Genomic DNA, 21,211 nt, shown 5'->3' with positions numbered 1-21,211 from the left:
CCAGCTCCAACTGGTTCTGACCCTACGCATGTAGCCAGGCACAACTCTATTTAGTCTTCTATTCAGATGGAGCCATGATCTAAATGTGGAGGAGCTCTCTGTGACTCCACTGCCATGGACGGATCACTCTCTAGATTTGTCTGACAGAACCAGACAGTATTTTACATGTGCTTGAGGAATTTCCTGCATTGTCATTTGACAATATTACTGAAATCCTCCAGTTGACACTACTGCTCCTAAGTGCCCTGTTCTCTCTAGCAAAGCTAAATTGGCACCTTGCTTTACCAGGGAACTGAGCACAACGAAGCAAACAGGCAGACGGTTAGGGTGAAGGGGCTTCTAGCACAGATCAGAACACATTTATTCATTTATTTATTTAATCTCTATAGCTGCCCATCTCAGCAAGTGACTCTGGGCAGCTTACAACGATAAAAACCATGAGGAGTGAGGCTATTTTTGTGGCCTACCAAAGTCCTACTCCATGGCAGGAGATCTCTGCAAAGCAAGCTGATGATGTGTTACCATGCTGTGTGGCATTTCCTCCATCAAGATGTTGGGGAGAGGAGCTGGAACAAAGATAGTCTGTGAGGAATTTTCATTGTTCTTTGCAGACAAAGTCAATTACATTTGCCTCAATTGGGACTCCACTGGAACAAGATGGAGGCTGGGCTCTGGGACTAGCGTAGAGCCTTTTTTGGATGAGGCTGAATTCCCTAAAAAGAGGAGGTTGCAGTTTGAGAGTGCTCCTTTATCCCCAGTGTCACTGGCTCTGTAGGTGAGGCTGTGGCAAGGAGCTTGTTTGCACAACTACTGCAGCCCACCAACTCTGTCCCTGCGGTCAGAATTATCAACAGTTATCCATTCCTTGATTACAGTCCTCACCGTACCAGTGCTTACCACTGGTGCAAAAAGTGAAGGCCAGGTTAATCCCTGCTAGAAACAGAGACTGAATGATCCCTGTACTGAAATATCTGCAGTGCCCACCAATCATCTACTGAGCATAATTTAAAGTACTGGTATGGACTTTTAAGTCGTAAATGGCTTTGGGCGTGATTATCTGAGGGACTGCCTCTCCCTCAATAAATCTTCCTGATTATTTGGAACAGTAGGAAAGGCCCTACTGAAGATGCCCCCACTGCCAGAAGTCATTTACCTGGTACATGGGAGAGGCCCTTCTCCTGTGCAGTTCCCAAGCTACAGAATGCATATGCCAGGGAGGTATTTAGGAAAATGGCAAAAATGTGTCTTTTTGCCAAGCTTTTAACTATCAGCTGACTTTAGTTACATTGGTTTTAATTCTGGTTTTAACTGTACTGATTTTACTGTTATACTTGATATTTTGGATAATTTTGTTTTAATTAAAACATCTTGTTCAAGAGTTTAAGGAATTTGAAATGTGACTGAAACTTAGAAGCAAATATCCTAATGTTATACTCACATGAGCAGTGAAGCATGATATAATTATAAAATTCAGGAGGGTAAAGCATTACAGAATTAGTAATAGCTACAAAACTCTCTTGGAATGCCCAGGTGAATTAAAGACTTGGAATCTCAAGGACATCCATTATGGTCCTCAGAGAGCCCTTCCAAACAGGGCATTCCGTGTGTGAAATACTGCAGCCCAAGAATGCTTTCTCCCTCATCAATTTCATTTTTTGTAAGAATTGTATTAAGTTCAAGCAAAGATAAAAGCTACAGAAAAACAAAAAACTACAAAGAAAAAAAAAGAAAAAAATTAAAAAGTGTAGAAACACAAGAGAAAAATTTTCAAAATAACAAAAAGAGGTGATTTCCGACTTTTAACAGCAAGGACATATAACAATTTTCCATAATCCATCCCTTACTCTATATTAAACCAAAATCACATTAGTTCTATAAATCATTCCATTGACACATTATAAAAATCACTAAATACAGTTGCTCCCTCCCCTTATATGAAAAGAAACATACACACACACACGTGTGTCTGTATATACACGTGCACACACATACACACTCCTCCCAATCAACTCCCCGCCAAAGATAAGATTTATTTATGTCCTTCCTACTACTATTCTATACATTCCTGTCTACTATAATAAAGACCAAACTAAAAAACATAAATTGTCTGCCATTATACTTGATAATACAACAATTTTAATAATCTTAATCATATTAAACCCAAAACCAAACATTTATTTTTTATTATACCTTAATAATCTTAATCCAAATCATTAAAGATAAATGAAATCAGCCAAACCCTAAAAGCAATCCAGATAAATATTCTTAAACCCTTATCCCACTTCAAAATAAACCAGAGCATTTTCATATCCCCACAATGCGCACAGAACTTTTTTCTTTAAAAAATCGAACAGCCCAACTGCCCCCCTCAAAAACTCCGACTTCCCTTCAGGAGACCTCCCATACATAATAACCCCTTCTTTTCCATGGCGTTCCATCAGAAAATCAATTTCACTTATGGCTTGCAACTTGATCTCTCCCTTTAGTTTCTTCAACTTGTCTATCTGATCTTCATCCAGCATTTCAACAGAAGTCCTGATCTCACCCTTAGAAGAGACATTTCTGTTGCTGTTAAATTCCTCAGTTTCCTCCACAACATCCCCAGCCAGATGACACATTTTAGACCTCATATTTTCCACAATGTCCTGAATGTCTTGCATAAAAACTTGACAGGAATCAGAAAGAATCTATTTGAAATCTCAGTGAAAGTCAGAGAAAGTCTGCTTAAACTCCTCCATGTCTCACACAGTAGGTTATGGTGCCCCCTAGGAGCTTAATCAGCAAAAGACAAAGATATGAAAGAATTCCTGAATGTGCTTACACAAGTGGAAGTGAGATATGAAGGTTCAAAACAGTCAATTCAACGTGCAGGAAAATGCTAATATCTTCAAATTTAGTACAAAAATAATAACAGGGAGACAATTATTTACTCTCAATCCTCCTTAATATTTGAATGGAAACAAAGTCCAAAACTTAAAAAGAATTTTTCAAAAATTAATCCCCAAAATAATAAGTACCAAGAGAACTCCCTTCTCCTTGCTGCAGAAAGCCTCTCTTAGGGTACGTGTACTTAAAAGAAATATGAATTGGGTGATTTAGAAATGGGGTGGCTGGTCTTAGTGTCCCTTCAAGGCTACAGCGTGGCTTGGAAATGGTGACATCCCAGCCTCCCAGCTGCTCTTACCAGTCTAGCGCAACACTGTTTGTGATCTTCTGGCTGCAAGCAGCCATCCAGAGGACAGATGGGGTAATTCCAGGTGTTTTCCTTATTCAGAAAAACACTCCTGGGCTTCAGGAAAAACCTGCCTGAGCTCAAAAAAACTGCCACATTGTCAGTTCTGCCCGCTGAGCCCATGAGCACAGCTGTTCAGCCTGCCATGCCCCCCTGGAAATCCTCCCTCATCAATTTCAAAGGATGTGAGGCGACAGAGGAAAACCTTTGACAAGAATACATTTTGGGCAGACTCATTTGACAGAAGGCCATATTTCCTTTTGTAAAGGGATGAACAGAGAAGAGCATCAGAAATAATTCTCCCTTCAAGCATGCAAGCTATGACTAGATCACCCCGTTTCATTTAAGCATCTTCAGAACACAAAGGTTCTTTACACTACAGAACAAGTGTTGTAAGAATCTGCCCATAGCATCCTTTTGGGTTGTGTGGTGGGGTTGGGCTTTGGAGGCACTGTTCAGCAGTGGCCTCCCACACTCTTCCAATGGTTGGACTTAATGCTGAGCCCAGCTTAAGTACTGTGTCCAGTTCTGGGTGCATACCTTAGGAATTATTCAGAACAACTGGAACAGATTCAGAGAAGGACAAGGTTGATCAAGGGATTAGAAAATGCCCTATGAATAGAAACTGAAGGAAACAGAGTATTAAAGACTGAGGAATGGATATAACAGCACTCTTCAATTACCTGCTAAGTTGCCACACAAGTTAGTACCGTTCTCTATAGCTCCCAAGTGCAAGACACAAAATAATGGATTCAAATTACAGGAAGGTGGGATCCTAGTTAAACTATTTTGCTCTGTAATGAGTAGTTGTTTATGGTTTACTATCCAAAAGTCAGGAATAACTGTGACCCTAGTTTGTCTGGCGTTATCCCTTTCTCCGGCAGTCTTGTATGGATTAAAAGTTATCCCCGACGGCTTCTGCTTGCATGGAGCTAGAGGCAGTGAGAGGGACTGACCTCCATCGAGCAGCAAAATAGCCTTTGCTCTGAATGAAGGAAAGGACTTTCTGATCAGAAATTCCTAATAGCAAACGTGTCTTTGACCATGTACAGAAAAACTGCTATGAAGAAAGGAAATCAGTGGGAGGCAATGATTTGAATACGTGAACTATTATCGCTTCTCTCTCTGTCTCTTTTAAATGCCTTTTGTAGCAAAAAGTAAGGGTTCCCCCCCCCCTTCAGCTTTTATATCTTTCTGTTTTGACAGTGGGTCAGGAAGAATGAAATTTTGGCTGGTCTTGGCACTTTTGTATACGCAGCATGAGAAAATAGATCCTGTTCCTTTTAAATATAATTGGGAGAACATGGAAACAACCAACACAATCAGCTAATGGAGTCTGTATTATATTACAATCACAAGATGTATTTTCTCATGTTTCACAACACAATTTCAAGGCCACAGCATTTCTCTTCCCATTGAAAGCGCTGGCATGCACAGCAAAATGTTCTACCCTCAGTTATCTGTTAAGCAACCAAGGTCAGCCGGGGGAGTTTTACTGCCTTCTTGATCTGGAAGCCAGAGATGCAGTGTTACCAGGAGCAGAAAAGGAACAGATCTGAGGAAATTTGGAAAAAACATCCCAACAGTTAAACATGCAGGTGAAAACAAACTCTTGTTTTCAAACTATATTCTGAGGACGTGCAAGGTTGGTTGGTTTCCAAGGAAAGGTAAATAATGGCAAATAAATTTCTCTGCTACAAATTAACTGGTGCCTGATTAGCAGGAATAGCCTCATGCTGAATCCAGAAACATGCATTAGGTTCAACAACAACAACAAAATGAATGCATACGTACACTGTGCAGCATGGAATCCTTCCCTGCCTCAATGTGTCTTGCACGCTAGCGGTTTCACCTGAGCAGAGTGCTAAGTTTGGTTACTGCTATGACAATGAACCTGCCATAAAGCCCAACCACTGAGCTACTCCCCATCTCCAGCAGTTGCCTTCTAAGTCATTAATTGGTGCCAATTAATGTCTGTATGAACCCATTTCCTGCATGAACCAAGTGGACATTACTAAGAAAATATTTTACACGCGAAAAGAAAATGCAGTCTCTAAGTGGGGTCAAGAACACAACATCCGATACTAATCAGGAGAGGCAAAATGGGCTGCATCCCTTTTTGCAAAGTATCTAACTTTGTTTCTTATGCCAACTGATGTCATGCTGATTTCAGGACTAGGAAAGATTCTTGTATCCAAAAAGACACCAAGATGAGTAAGAGGATGAAAGCAAAGTTAGGCTTTTCATTTTAAATCTCCTGATCTATTTGTGCTTCCTGGCACGCAAAGTCCTTCCCTTCCCCATTTAAAGGTATGACTTGCTTTTCCTAAGCAGAAAAGTGAATCCTCATAAATGAAGAGCAGGTACCGAGAATGCCGCTCTACAGGGTCATGATTTTTCAGCTCAATACTAATGGTATTATCCAGGTGGCTGGCAGAGATGGACCTGGTTTAATATTTGGATAGATCACCAGGAAATACCAGGGCTTGTAGTATAGCCTGGAACGTTAAAAAAAGTTTTTAAAAACTTGAAGAAGGGAATGGCTAACCCCATCCATACTGTTGCTTATGTGGTCACCAGAAGTAAAACCTAACTTAAGGCAGTCTTTACTACTATTACCAACGAAGACTTGAGACTTTGTGACCGTGTAGACCATTAAGGGACGCGGTGGCGCTGCGGGTTAAACCGCTGAGCTGCTGAGCTTGCCAATCGGAAGGTTGGCGGTTTGAATCCGCGTGACGGGGTGAGCTCCCATGGCTAGTCCCAGCTCCTGCCAACCTAGCAGTTCAAAAACATGCCAATGTGAGAAGATTAATAGGTACCGCTTTGGTGGGCAGGTAACGGCGGTCTGTTCAGTCATGCCGGCCACATGACCACGGAAGTGTCTACGGACAAACGCCGGCTCTTCGGCTTTGAAACGGAGATGAGCACCGCCCCCTAGAGTCGGACACGACTGGACTTAATGTCAAGGGAAACCTTTACCTTTACCTAGACCATTAACTCTGATATTCACAGCAGACTAGACTACACACTACACAGGTTTGGACAGAATCTGTGAGTGAGGCACAGTTCTTGGTCACATACCAAGTCACATTACTCCTGTCCCTTCCTCTGCTGGACAGAGAAATGGTAAACTACTTTTAAAATCAAGGGGCAGTAGGAGGGAACTTGGACTGTAGAACAAGACTGGACAACAGTGGGATTTACTCAACAGCCTCAGATTAAAATGTAATTTTGCTCAGAGGAGGAAGAAATCCAGGTAAATGAAGCAGAAGAACTTTTGGTTCTGGAAAAAAATTAGTAGAGCTTTAGTAGAAAACAGCTAACTAGTCAGAAATTTACATTAGGGTATCTTTTTCCCCTCTATATTGCTAGTCAGGTCTAATTGCCTTAGATTTCTGTACAAATGCAAGACTTGTGGGCAATTCTCAGCCTTTTTATTATCTTAGGCTGTGCATGAAAGAATAATACTTTCTTTAAATTACTCTTTCAATTTGTAATAAAATCTGGAGGCTTTTCAGAGCACCTCTTCCAAGATACTGTTCAGAATTGTTCCATTTGTAGCAGACCAATACTGTCTTGTGATCTGCCTGAAGCTTTCCATTTTCTTTTATAAAGTTTGTTTAATACAACTATTTGTTATAGCTCTGCAATGGTTCCTCATCTATGAATGTCTGTGTTTGAATACTTAAAGAAGAAAAAATATAAACATTCTTATTAAGATTTGTTTTGTTTGCTGAGATTGTTCTCTCTGTCGAGGAGGAAAGGAAGGGTTGAATCATCTAATTACAAGCCTCTATGCTACATGGGTGTAGTAACATATGGCTGCAAGAGCTGGACCATAAGGAAGGCTGAGAGAAGGACGATCGATGCTTTGGAACTGTGGTGTTGGAGGAAAATTCTGAGAGTGCCTTGGACTGCAAGAAGATCAAACCAGTCCATCCTCCAGGAAATAAAGCCAGACTGCTCACTTGAGGGAATGATATTAAAGGCAAAACTGAAATACTTTGGCCATATAATGAGAAGACAGGACACCCTGGAGAAGATGCTGATGCTAGGGAGAGTGGAGGGCAAAAGGAAGAGGGGCCGACCAAGGACAAGTGGATGGATGATATTCTAGAGGTGACGGACTCGTCCCTGGGGGAGCTGGGGGTGTTGACGACCGACAGGAAGCTCTGGCGTGGGCTGGTCCATGAAGTCACGAAGAGTCGGAAATGACTAAACGAATAAACAACAAAAATGCTACATGGGAGAGCCTCGTGTGGTGCAGGATGGTAGGCGGCAGTATTGCAGCTGAAACTCTCCCCACTGCCCAAGTTCAATCCCAGCAGAAGCTGGATCCTCAGGTAGCCGGCTCAGCCTTCCCTCCTTCCCAGGTCGGTAAAATGAGGACGCAGCTTGCTAGGGAAGGCGATGACTGGGGAAGGCAATGGCAAACCACCCCGCTTTAGTCTGCCAAGAAAACGTTGCAAAAGTGGCGTCCCCCCAAAGGGTCAGACATGACTCGGTGCTTGCACAGGGGGCCTTTCACTTCATGCTACATGGCCGTAAGATTAAACTCTTGAAATTATTTAACTTTCAGCATTTTTAACTCTTATTTGCCAGAAAGGCAGCAAAGGTGAGAGCATGTCAAGTGAGCTGCCCTCTGCAAGATAGGTGGTGGCAGCAGAAGCTAACAAGTGACCAAAAGACAGGAGGTCGGACAGGGTGTGAAAATCCAGACAGCTTCTAGGAAAGTAGGTTTGAGACCTCCAACCTTCTACCCTATTGGCTTGGCTATATACTACAAGGTTCATCTGTGATCCTCCCAGACACTGCTTCCAAGCACTGTCTGAAAAACAAAAGGAGGCTGGAATATAACATCTGTAATAAATCACAATCACACCAGACCCATGGTGCAAATGACTTAATTGCATAAATGTGTGATGATGTCTGTACATAAGTCACACCACTTGCATGACATCATGATACATGTGTCAAAACGCCCTCCTTGCCCACTGCCATGGAAGCCAGTGGAATGTTACCTCCCATTCTCTCAAGTTTCAAACAGGTTAAAGCAAATACTATTTGGAAACTCACGTCATTTCTGATTTCCCAAAACAGAATTTGCTCCCTTTTGTCTCTTTCTTAAGCAACTCAAATATCTGTGAAGGCAGTAATCAACAAAGACTCTTGGTCTACAAATTAAAAAAAAAACTGGATGGGAACTTCCAAGGATTGCCAGCATGAGAATGGGGAACAAGGCATGAAGTCACCATAAGCTAGAACTGCACACCAGCAAAGATAATGTTGGAATTGTGTTGGCTGTATAAGACTTGGTTCAAGTAATTCAGAACTCCGACCATGTGGATGAGACCTAACACAGAAAAGTAGATTGAAAAAAGTTTGTATGAGCAGCAGTTTGGAAAAGGAAACACAACACTGTTTTCTACCGGATCTGTTCATACCTCCTCAGGGACTTTGATATTGGGAAATTATAGTTTTAAAGAGAATACTGAGTCATATTCATTTACTGTCCTCAATAATGATTTTAACCCCCCTGCAAAAATCCTAGTCAGAACAAGTACATATTTCTCTTAATCAAAAGAAAAAGAAAATCCATCAGCACAAGCAACTGAAGCATTCTTATTTTTTAATGGTGCAACATAAATCATTGTTTCCTTTATCCTCAGAATGTGCCATGACACAGCATGAACATTTTCCAAAACAATCCATTATTATTCTAATACCTTGCCAAAGCAATCTTAGAGCCAGAGAAGAAAGATGAAAAAACAACAAGAGTACCAGGCATCTTGAGTACCTGGCATCATAAAGTGCAGGTAGAGAGCAAAAAAGGGGTGGGGAATAAGACTTACTGCATTTATTCATCTACTGGGATTGTTTTCAGTATCCTGAAGAAAAGACAAGAGTTATAATGCTCACAAGCTATGGCCATCCAAGGAAGATGAATGGAACGTAATTTAAGTCAGATATACAGAATACTTACACTAATTCAGCTGTGGAATTTGCTGTCACAAAGATGTCACCAGGGCTGCCAACTTGGACAGTTTTTGAAAGAGAACACACTTGTTGGAGATAGTACTATTATTGGCTATTACACTTAATCCATGTTTAGCGATCACAATTGGGACCAGCAACTTGGTCATTAAGTGAAATGGTCGTTAACTAAAGCTGCAACCGTGCTTAGCATCTTACTTCAGTTTTCCTTTGCTTTACAGACCTGTGAAGATCATAAATGCAACGACTGGTTGTAAAGTTACTTTTTTATCACAGTCATAACTGCAAACAGTCACTAAACGAGGCAGTTGCTAAATGAGAACTATCTGCAGTAAGATGGTTATTGCTTTCTATAAGCAATACATACAATCCTTCAGTTGGAAGGGGCTACTGAGGGGCCTCTGAGGTTACGAAGTCCAGGCTCTGCTCAGTCCAGGAATCCAAATGAAAGCATCTCTAACAGACAGCTGCTTGGACAATCCCAGTACAGGGGAGGCTACCACCTCCTAACATTCAGTCAAAATCTGCCTTTCTGTAACTTAAGTCCATTATTGCAAGTCTTGGCACAAAAAGAAGAGACCTTTGCTCATTTCAGTCTACATATTCAGAGAAAAATGAAACTGGATTTCAGGAGGCAAAGTTGTTAACATAGTTCATGTATTGCTTTCTGGAATTACAGATTCTTGGAGCCAGAAAGCTCCAATGGCTTGAAGCTACAGAGTCCAAACTCCAGCTCAGCGTAGGCATCCCTGACATATTTCTGCCTAGACGTTGCTGGAGCACATCTAATGAAGGGGAGCCCACCACTTCTCTGGGTCTTTGGTTCTACAGGTAATCCTCACTTAATGACCACAATTGGGACCAGAATTTTGGTTGCTAAGTGAAGCAGTCAAATCTGACCTGATTTTACAACCTTTTTTGTGGCAGTCATTAAGCAAATCACCGCAGGCATTAAGCAAACCACATGGTCATTAAGCAAATCACACGGTTCCCCACTGGTTTTGCTTGCCAGAAGCCAGCTGGGAAGATCAAAAATGGCAATCATGGGACCACGGGACACTGTGACGGTCATAAATGCAAACTGGTTGCCAAGTGCCCAAATCGCGATCATGTGACCAAGGGGATGCTGCTAGAGTCTTAAGTGTGGGAACTGGTCATAAGTCATTTTTTTCAACACCACTGTAAGTCCGAACCGTCACTAAACAAACAGTTGTTAAGTGAGGACCACCTGTACTGCCAAACTCCTCCTGAATGTGAGAAAACTTTTTATAATAATGTTTCTGAATACCAGGTGTTAAGGAACATGAAAATAATGTTCTTCTGCCCATTTCAACTTAAGAGCTTCCACAGGCACACAACTGGCCACTGTATGATACAGACTGTGTCTACACAGCCCATTAAGTCATGCTGTATTTGGCTGAGCACATTGTCTGAACCTGAATCATGGTCCAGATTATGGGAAAGCATAATGTATTGTGGCTTGATTTGATTAGATTTTCTTAACATAGTCCAACATGCCATGCAAACCAAGACAGGAAGAACCAATCCCTGTTTAGCCTCCAGATATAAAGCCACATCTCCAAAACGGAACCATTCCTAAAGTTTCATCACTGTTGCTTTAATTAGGTGGCAACAACGGGCTATCTTTGGCTAATCTCAAAAAGCCAAGCAGAGTTGAGCCTGGTTAGTAATTTGCTAGGAAACCACCAGGAAATCCCAAGGCTGTATGCTAGATTGGAAAGTAGTACAGTAAAAGCACCCCAGAAGGCAGCAATGGTAAATTACCATACAGGCATGTCTATAAATTTACCAGGAATCCAGATTTACTCAAAAATTAGGATCATGGAAGATTGAGATGTCTCATGCTTTGATTTCAAATCCAAGGTGGCACTGCACCCTGTTCTTAATAAAGACAGGTAAGTGAGATAAGGTGGGGGGGAGAAGGGAGTAGCAAGCCACATAGTTTGCCATATCATCTGGCACCTGTTTGCTGGGTAAATACCTTACCTATGAATAATCCTAAGCCATGCTTAGCAAGTGGTCACAGAATACTAGACTAGATCAATCTCTAATTTGGCCCAGCAGCTTTTATGTTCTAATGATGCCCTCCTGTAACTAGGAATTGATCTTGCAAGGCCTTGAAAGGCAACAGAAAGGTCTCTTTCCTTCCCCTCCCACCAGTCTTTTTCCAGCTCCATGCATCTCATTTATTGCCAGAAACATGCATTTCCAAATTCTATCCAAGCATTTTAAGTATCAAGAGAATCACTTAAGAGGCTGCTGGAAATTCAGAAGCAATTAATACTTAGAGTAATAATAGTTTTTGCAACATTCATACCATTTCTTTACTTGCTGCTCTTGTCCTTTAAAAGAGACAAGTAGCACGCAAGAACAGAAATAAAGAAGAGTATTGAAAGTATTTTAAGGTGTATTTATAAAGATTTTGTGCATTGTTAATGTACCATTCAGTAACCTACATACACAACATATACTGAAAAGACTTAAGGCGTTCAAGGTCCCTGTCTCTTTCTCACCCATGCACAGAGAGAGAGAACGATTGTTCAAGATGGAAGAAGGAAGTTATTCCCATAGACTACCATCTTCAACATGCAGTAGCTGAAATCAGGATTTTTCAACTTTTGGACGGTGGGTTTGCATGCTTCTTCTTTTCCCCGTTTCCTTGTGCATTTGGCAAAATTAATAAATACCTTGATTTCAAACATCTGGTTAGATTCACATGTTGCATAAAACCACAGTGTGAAATGTATATATTAGTGGTACAGATGAACTCAGCCATAGTGTCTTGAAGACCACAGTTTAGAGCTTAGCATCCAGCCAATTGTGGCTTGTTTTAACAAACAATGGTTAAACAAAACTGGCTGATGCAAAGACTGTTTGCTCTTGCAATCCAGAGATGGAAACAAGAAAGCTAAGGGCTATGTTTAATGTGGGCAAGGGGGCGAACCGAAGATCACAGCAGGCAGGGCAATAATGCCAAGGAGGAACTACCTGCTCAAACTCCCCACTGGCCTGCTTCACACATGCTAAACTAAAACATAATTTATTTGATTTGGACTTAGCATGTTATATGAATCTAGCTAGTGGTGGTTTATTCAACAATCCATACTCAAGACAACATGCCTTATCCTAAGGAAATAACTGAGCCATGGACTCACAATTCAGCATTCAGGTTGCCCAGCTGGCCAGTATTTTATGCTTGTTATTTTGGTTTGGATTATTTTCAATTTATTACAGTTGGCCCTACCTAAAAATCTCCCAGGTAACAGTAAATATTTCTTCTAAAAAAACAAGGCAGACAGATCAACTACTCATTTGGATTTAGTTTCATTATGAAGATTTCCCAAGAACTGAAACTTGTTCACACATATGCAAGAGTTGACAGAAAAATAAGCGACTCGTAATCCTAATGTTCACTATCTTATTTATATGTTTGCACACTGATACAATTCAAGACTTGTTAAACACACATAAGCTACTAATCAAGGATAATCCTGCTTTTGTATTATATAATCAGGAAGCTAACATCTTAGTTTCTTAGAGAAAACTTGTTACTATGCTCATCAGCATCTTTCCAGATGAAAAGTAAATGAAATATTTTAATTACTATTAATGAATATAATTCAATACAGAATAAAGGTAGGATATAAATCTACATGAGGGGGATTAATTAGGCAGAGTTGAAACAACATATTTTGCTTAGTCACTTTGTTACTGAATGAACCCATTTCCTGGATATGCACAACACAGTGACTCACAGACCAACCAAGCTGTTTAGGTTTGCATAATATCCTAAATCGCAAAGTCCCCTAAAAGTTAAAACTAACCAAGCTACATATCTCATGCATAATTAAACTCTGATGTGGTTAAGTATGTTGTGCTAAGCTAAGGCATGCTTAAGTATGGCTGGCTGAATAAACCACAACTCGCTGTGTTCATGCAACCAAATAAATCATAAGCCATGGTTTTACGAAGCCTGATGTCTGGATACACATATTACATAAAGCCAAGATCATATTAGAGCATAACATGGTAAGTCAGTATATCCAGGAATGTATTAGGATGTTCGTGGTGCATCTTGTATCTAGCACAGAGATATGCATTCTTTTTTTTCTGGAGGTCTGCCCGATTAGTAACTTCTGTATGGATGGATTCACATAACATGCTAAGCTAAGTTCAAATATTGGAGAACCCAAACAATGTCCTAGCAAATTGGATGAACACAGAAATTCTGTTTTGCTAAGCTAGGTTTAATGTTAGGCATACTGGGTAAACCAGCACAAGAATGGATATTCAGGACAGGGAACATTAGACTCGCAACTCAATCAGGGTCAGATCCCACTGCACTCGTGGAGAGTGGAGACCTTCCCCCGCTTTCCCATGCCCAGCAGACTCCCTGGTCACAAGTGCCCGCAGCAGGGGCAAATGGCAAAATATGGTTGTGGTGTCACAAAAACAACTTACCGTCTGTTATTGGGACACAAATATGAAAGGCCAGGGCATGCACTATGACCTTGTGACACATTTCATAATTTTTTCATCACAGTTTGTACTGGGTTCCTATATCCTCAGTAAAGATCACCAGCCTGAGGTGTTGCTATTCCTGCCTCCTATTTTCCCCAAAATGACTCCGTGAGGTGGATTGGGCTGAGAGTGAGTGATCGGCCCAAAGTCACCCAGCCAGCTTTCATGGCCTAGAACTCACAGTCTCCTGATTTCTGTGAGGTTTCAGCCAGCTTCGGACTCAGAAAGCGAAACTCATCCTGAGTCAGAAGGGGAAACAGGAACTTACCAGGCAGAAACCGGGAAAGCAAAACCCAGAAATGACTCAGCAGCACGGGAGAAGTTACAGATGCTGATTGGCCAGTCTTCAGAGAAGGATTTGAATCCACCAATCAATGCACAGGAAAGGCGTGCAGAAAAGTGAGCGAAGGAGAAGGCAGCCCGATTGGCTGCAGAAGGAAACAGGCACGCAAAGGATCGGCATAAAAGACAGACAAATGAAGAGCAAACTGCTGGAGACAACCGATCCTTCGAGCTCACAGCCCCAGCAGAACAGCCCTTACCTGCATCAGAAACCTCACCTGTTGTCATGAGTAAGGATGGCGAGCAGGGGGCCCCCATCCAGACTGTTAAGCGCATGCGTAGCACTGAAGAATTGGGCAGCCATTCAAAGAGACACAGATCGGGACCGTCTTAACCTCTGGGGTTTATATGGCTGGGTTTTTCCCACGCTTCTTCAGTTTGTTAGGATTCCTGTTATGTACTAGCAATAAAACATTAGAGACCAGTTCCTGTCTCAGCATGGTTCCTGGCTGTTAGGACACCTGTAGCCGGAGTGGAATCAGCACCTACATTTCCTACCTTCAAGGACCTGCCCTCTGTGCAAGCTGCCTTAGAGGATCTTCTCTCTGCTGGTCCTTGCGAGCACAGTCTCACAGCCAGTTCCGGACCTCACCACCACATTTCAGCATGACCCAAGTGCGCTCCCAGCCTTGCTCCTAGTTCTCAGCTTTGTCTGGGATCTCCAGTTCAGTCTTGCCGTGCTCCAAGCTCCCAGCCTTGCCCAGGATCTCCAGTCCAGTCTCGCCGTGCTCCAAGCTCCCAGCCTTGCCCAGGATCTCCAGTCCAGTCTTGTTTCAAGTTCTCAGCCTTGCCTTGAGCCTCCAGCCCAGTTCAGTCTTGCTTCTAGTACCCAGTCTCACCTGGATTATCCAGGCCAGTCCAGTATAGTCTCCAGAGCCAAGCCTTGTCCAGTGGTTCCAGTTTGGTCCCACCTAGCCTCCACATGCCAGCCCAGTTCTGCCGGTGTACCAGATCATGGACTCCTGCCTCCAGTTCCTGTCTTGCCACGCACCCTAGATTCATCTAGTCCGGAGTTCCGGTCAGCGAATCCTGCCCTGCTGTTCTGCCACAGTCTGCTCCTGCAACCTTGCCTGTTCTTCTGTTGTTGCCTGGGTGGTCTTGATTGAGAACAGCCTTACCTTATTAATCATATGGACTTATTGTTGTAAATAGTTGTCTTAATAAAGAATTGTTTTTGATAATGACCCTGTCTGGCCACCTCATAGTCTGAACAGGATAGTTCCTAGGCTAGCACCTTAACCATTATACTAAACTGGTTCTCTGGTTGGTCTTTAAAAACTGACTTGATTGTTTGGTCTTTAAAAACTGGGCAGGGGGCAGTGATGGGCTCATAGGTTGCACACACACCACTGCTCTAGTCATACCTGTTTACTAAATCTGGGACCCTCCTGGGACCCTTGCAGACAGGGAGGTAACCCACAGCTGGGTCTAAGCTGTGGTGTTGGGCTCTCTGAAGGAGGGGGTAGTACCTCCTGACTTCAAGGAGGCAGCAGTGCACCCCCTCAAGAGGCCATCCTTGGACCGAATGGTTTTCAACAACTACTAACCAGTCTCTAACTTCCCTTTTTGGCAAAGGTTGTTGAGAAGGTGGTCTTTCTGCAGTTAATGAGAACCTTGAAGGAAACTGATGATCTAGACCCATTTCAGTTGGGTTTCAGGCCGGGATTTAGTACTGAAACAGCTTTGGTCATGCTTGTTGATGACCTGTGGCAGAGCAGGGATGAAGGGGGTGTAGCCATCCTCGTGCTGCTTGAACTCTCAGCTGCTTTCAATGCCATTGACCATGGTATCCTTCTGAGCTGGCTGCATGGGTTGGGGATTGGGGGCACCATTTTATAGTGGTTCTCTTCCTTTCTCCAGGGCCAGTTCCAGTCAGTGTTGATTGAAAGGGAGAGATTGGTCCCTAGGTCCATCCTCTGTGGGGAGCCACAGGGTTCTACTCTCTCCCCCCTCCTTTTCAACACCTATATGAAACTGCTGAGTGAGGTCATCTGCTGGTTTGGGGTTCTGTATCATCATACCCAACTATATCTTTTGAGCCCGGATTGACCAAGTTAGGCTGTTACGGTTCTGTCCCAGTGCCTGGAGCCTGTGCAGGCTTTGATGGGGAGAAACTGCCTCTGACTAAATCCTACCAAGAACAAGTGGCTATGGGTGTTTGGACTACTGAAATGCCATGTGGGAATGACCTTGGGAGACAGGGCAATGAGACGCAGCCAAGGGAACAGTCAGATAAAAGGCAGCTTAGCCTGCAGCAGGAATGTGGATGGAGCAAGAGGCCCAGAAGAAACTCTCCTTAGTTTTTGGGCTGTAAGGGGGATAGGGGGAGAGAAGTACTTTCAGACTTGCAAGATTCTATTAATGTAACCTTACAATAAAGTAGAATTAGCTCATCTGGTTGCCTTTACCTGTCTGGTCTACCTCATAATGCTGACAACCACTCAGGTCTGGGGATATTCCATCTTTGACCCTGGATGGATAAAACTTCCCTCTTCAAGGTTGGTGCACAATCTGGGGGTCTTCCTGGATTCACAGCTTCTCCTTGAAGAGTAGGTGGCAGCTGTAGCCAGATAAGCCTTTGTACAACTTTCTGATAATGCCCTACATGGCATAGGGCCTGGTTATTTGAGGGGCCACCTGTCTCCCATGGTATCTGCCTAACCACTTCAATCTTGCAGAGTTGGTGTGCTCCAGGTTCCTTTTATTAAACAATGTCATCTCTTTGGACCCTGGAAGCACGCCTTCTCCGTAGCAGTGCCTACCCTCTGAAATGAGGTTCCCCATGAGGTATGGATGGCCCCCACTCTGCTGTTGTTGAGAAGAGTGGTGAAGACCAGGCTCTTCACATAGGCCTTTGGCAAGGGAGAGTGAGGCCCCTCACTTCACTCAATCTGGTCTGTCATGCCATATGTTATCTTTTATTGATTTTATTGTAATATCTTGTTATGAGCCGCCCCAAGTTGTTGGGAGTAGGGTGGCGTACAAGTTTAATATATTATTTGCAGGTAAATAAAAGTGCTTAAGTACTGAGGTTCTATGTGATGCACAGCCTACTGTTTTACAAGATGCTGCTGAAACTTATTTTGTGTTATATTTTAAGTATAATGGTCACTTTGTAGACCACTGGCAGACCAAAGTTTACCTGAATCTACATCCCAGACTGTTTTTTCAATGACTCAGCCTTACTCTAAGAACTGTTCTGGGTCAGGCCAAGGACTTACCCTAGTCCATTATTTTGTTTCTTACACTGACAACCAGAGGCCTCTAGAGTCCTTGCAAGCAGGAGATGGATTCCCTGTAAGCAGTATTTTGGAGGCATCCTTTCCCCATCCTAGAGGTGACACAGTCTTCAAAACTAATACTCTTGACAGACCTGTCCTTCATGAATTTATCCAAGCCTTTTTAAAGCTATCCAAGTTTGTGATCATCACTACAGATTCCTTATGCACTGTACTGTAGGAGTCACCTAGAAGATACCTGATCAGGTTACCCAAGGCATTAACTGTCAGTTCGAAGTTCTGCCCTAGGAAGCTACTGCTATCACCCAGAAAAACCTCTTGTTAAGTGAAAGAGGGCTCTGTTTTATGAATTCAGTGGAAAGTAAAGGACAAACCTCGGTACTGAGTCCCAGAGAATCACCTACTAAGTACCTTCAAATGTTAAAAGTTCTTGATAACCTTAAATAGCCAGGTCTGAAAAGTTTTACTAAGAACTTAGTAAAGGCCTCTCCTTTTCTAGAAATACAATTCTTATGCTTGAATTTTCATACATTTAGACTGAAATTTATTAATTCTTGCAAACTGATAGTAATATCTTTACAACTAAATAGTTACCTCAAAAATATTCAACTGGGAGAATCCTTTCCTACCTCGCAGGTTGGGAGGCACAGATGCTTTCCCCCAAGTTGTCACACGGCCCAACAATCTAACCACCAGATCATATGGGTCAGAAATGTGTGACAGGCCAGGGGCATATCTTAGGCAGGGATTCAATTTGTAAACCTATTTGGTGGGAGTAAGTTCCACTGAACTTATTAATTGGGACAGGTGGACTACTCTGTGTAGGACTCCGCAGGGAATAAAATATTGTAATGAGGAGAATATGCATTTGAGAACAATCCCTTTCATTTGACTTTCCTGTTCAAAAAAGCATATAACGTACAAGATAAAACTAACACTGGCCTTTCCTAATATTGCCCTTTCCAAAGGTTGATAAAGCAATTCCAGAATTCCCAGCCAGCATCACCAATGGGAATTTTGGAAGATATAATTCCATCACATCTGAGCTGGGGAAAGCTGGTTTCAAAGGTAATGACAGGGTGAAAGCTGCTCTAATCTTAACTGGGAAGTGCCTGGAAACACCTCACAAGTCAACTGAATTTGAATAGCCATTCCACCATTACAAAACCCCTGCACACATGTAGTCCTTGCTTACCGACCACTCATTCAGTGACAGTTTGAAGTTACGATGGTGCTGAAAAAGGAGACTTATGACCGGTCTTCCAAGTTGCAGCTGTCGCAGTGTCTCCACCGTCAAGTGATCGCAATCTGGACGCTTGGCAACCGGCACACATTTATGACAGATGCAGCATCCCATGGTCACGTGACTGCCATTTGCAACCATCACAGCCAGCTTCCAACAAGCAAAGTCAATGGGGAAGCCAGCAGGAAGTTGCAAGTCGCGGTCATGTGGCATCACACCTAATGACCTGAGGTGATTCACTTCATAACCACAGCCTGAAATGATGATGTTAAGTTGGTGCAGTCACATGACATGTCACTTAAAGCCTGCGCCGCTTAGTGACAGAGTTGCTGATCCCAATTGCAGTCAGTGAGTGAGGACTACCTGTACAGGGAAAGATGGTATGAATAGATAATTGGGAGGGGGCAACGTTTATGGACTAATGGACTAATGATTAGTCCATCCATAGTATTTTTGTCAACTTTCTGCAGCCTGGTGCTCTCCAAAAATGGAAGGGAAGTCCTACCCAGCATAGAGAAATTGAGTCTGTACTAAGTAGCTGCTCGCTGTCCAGTTTCTGGCAGAGAAACCTCTTTCTTATCACCCACTAGCTTGTTTTTTTTAAAAAAACTGTTAACTCAAGGGCTCTACCAGGGATCTTCCACAGAACTGTAGCCCTTTCCCTCTGCTGGGTCACAACAGCAATCCAACAGGGTTAAGTCCTTGCGAGCCACTTGAAGTAGTACAGCCAGAAAACATCTGTATTTCCTCAGTACTCTGAGAACTAACAAGAGAGAATCTGATTGCAAAATCCCCTTTAGTCCAAGTGAAGCTCTGTTCCAGCAAGGGTAGAAGGTGGGAGAAGTTGGCAGCCTTCCAGATGTTGCTGGGCTTCAACATCCTTCATTCTTGACCACAGCTGAGGTTACCAAGAATTGTAGTCCAGCTACATCTGGAGGGCTCAGATATCTCAATCCTGCTGTATTCCATAGGCCACCCTAGCTTCCAATTTGACTACAATAGAAGAAAAGAGCGAGCAAGGCAGCTGTGGTGACATGTGTTTCCCTTTCCAGAAGTCTATCCCTGCTTCTGTTTAAGAGGGAAAGTACACAGAACTGTATCTTAAGCATCCTCTTGTGTCAAGATGGTTTACTCATGCATATGGTATTGATTTCTTGTAAGTTGAAACAAGCATGCAGAACGCTTTCAACAAGTTGCCAAGAGGCTGAATCATTAAACCAGCCGAATGATTTAACAGCTCCCTTCCTCCCAAGGATATGTTTCCCCTACCCACCCACTCACTGGCTGCTACGAGAAACCAAAGACCATAAGTTACATATATGACACATTGCAACACATACTTTCTTCCCTCTTAAAGGGGCCCAGCATTGATTTAAAAAAAAAACTTTTTTTTCAATCTGTCAGAAACTTGCTTGTAAGCAATTTAGCAACTAATCACAGTTAAACTGGAGGTGCCAATTAAAGGGCAGAGTGGGTATGAGCTCTTACCACACTGTGGCTTTTGGATTTTTTAATACTATCTTTTTTTTTGCAACTTTTCACCATGTGCCAGAAACTCAACTCAAATGGAGAACTGACATCAACTGACATCAAGAAGGACTTAATTGCACAGACGTATTTACATAGCATCTTCTGTAAACTGGGCTGGTCTGCTTGCACATCAGAATAATTATCAATGTTTTTATTGTTATATTGAGGTACCAGCCAAGTTTCCACACAAGAAAAATAAATCAGTGCTTCCATAAAATATACCACTTAAAAAGCAAGCCCTTTCCTCCCCCAAATTTAAAACACTACATTTAAAAAATCCATAGAACACTGCATTAAATAAATGTTTATGAGCATTAGCATGGCAAACAGCCAAACAGTGGGAAAAACTAAGTGGTTTTTCACCAGTCAGTAGAAGGTAAGTAAGGACAGTTCTTGGCTAATTTCCCTGGCAAGACATTCTATAAATGTAGATTTATATTTGCATGTTCTCCATAATTTATTCTGCTTCCAGTGCTCACATTTTCACATTATTCTGTTCTTGTAAATGGATAATGAGATTTAAAATGGTGTTGCATTTATTGAAATGGATCCAAGTACAACATAATTCTACTCAGAAGTAAGAATCACTAAATTCTGTGAGCTAATCCTCAAATAACTGTGTGGGAATTATAGATTTTTATCTGGATTCAAGACAATGCATATAGAAGGAACTTAGAAACGAGAGCCATAAAACAGTATTTATTTTCTTTTTAATGGTCTATCCTATTTTTTAAATTTGATTATATTCCCCCAGGTGACATACAATAATGAAGAACATAATTTAGTTTATCAGATAAAAAAAATCAAGAAAGAGTAGCAGAACAAAACTAATGGAAGCATCAATGTACAAGAGGAGTATTTATTTATTTATTTGTCTATTTATTTATTTATCCATCCAATTTGTCCCCACCCATCTCCTCCCCTTGGGGGACTCTGGGCGGTTTACAGCAATTATACCCTCATAATAATTCTCAAAGTCAAACTAATTTACCAAAAAGGCTCCCCTCTCAACCAAAATAAAATATCTTTAGCTGGCACTTAAAACATTGTGCGTTTAAGAGTTTGTGGTCCCTCAACAGGCAACAA

The sequence above is a fragment of the Candoia aspera genome, chromosome 7 (assembly GCF_035149785.1).
Source record: "Candoia aspera isolate rCanAsp1 chromosome 7, rCanAsp1.hap2, whole genome shotgun sequence".
Taxonomy (NCBI): Eukaryota; Metazoa; Chordata; class Lepidosauria; order Squamata; family Boidae; genus Candoia; species Candoia aspera.
The sequence above is the reverse complement of the archived record's forward strand: the minus strand, read 5'-3'. Positions refer to the sequence as shown.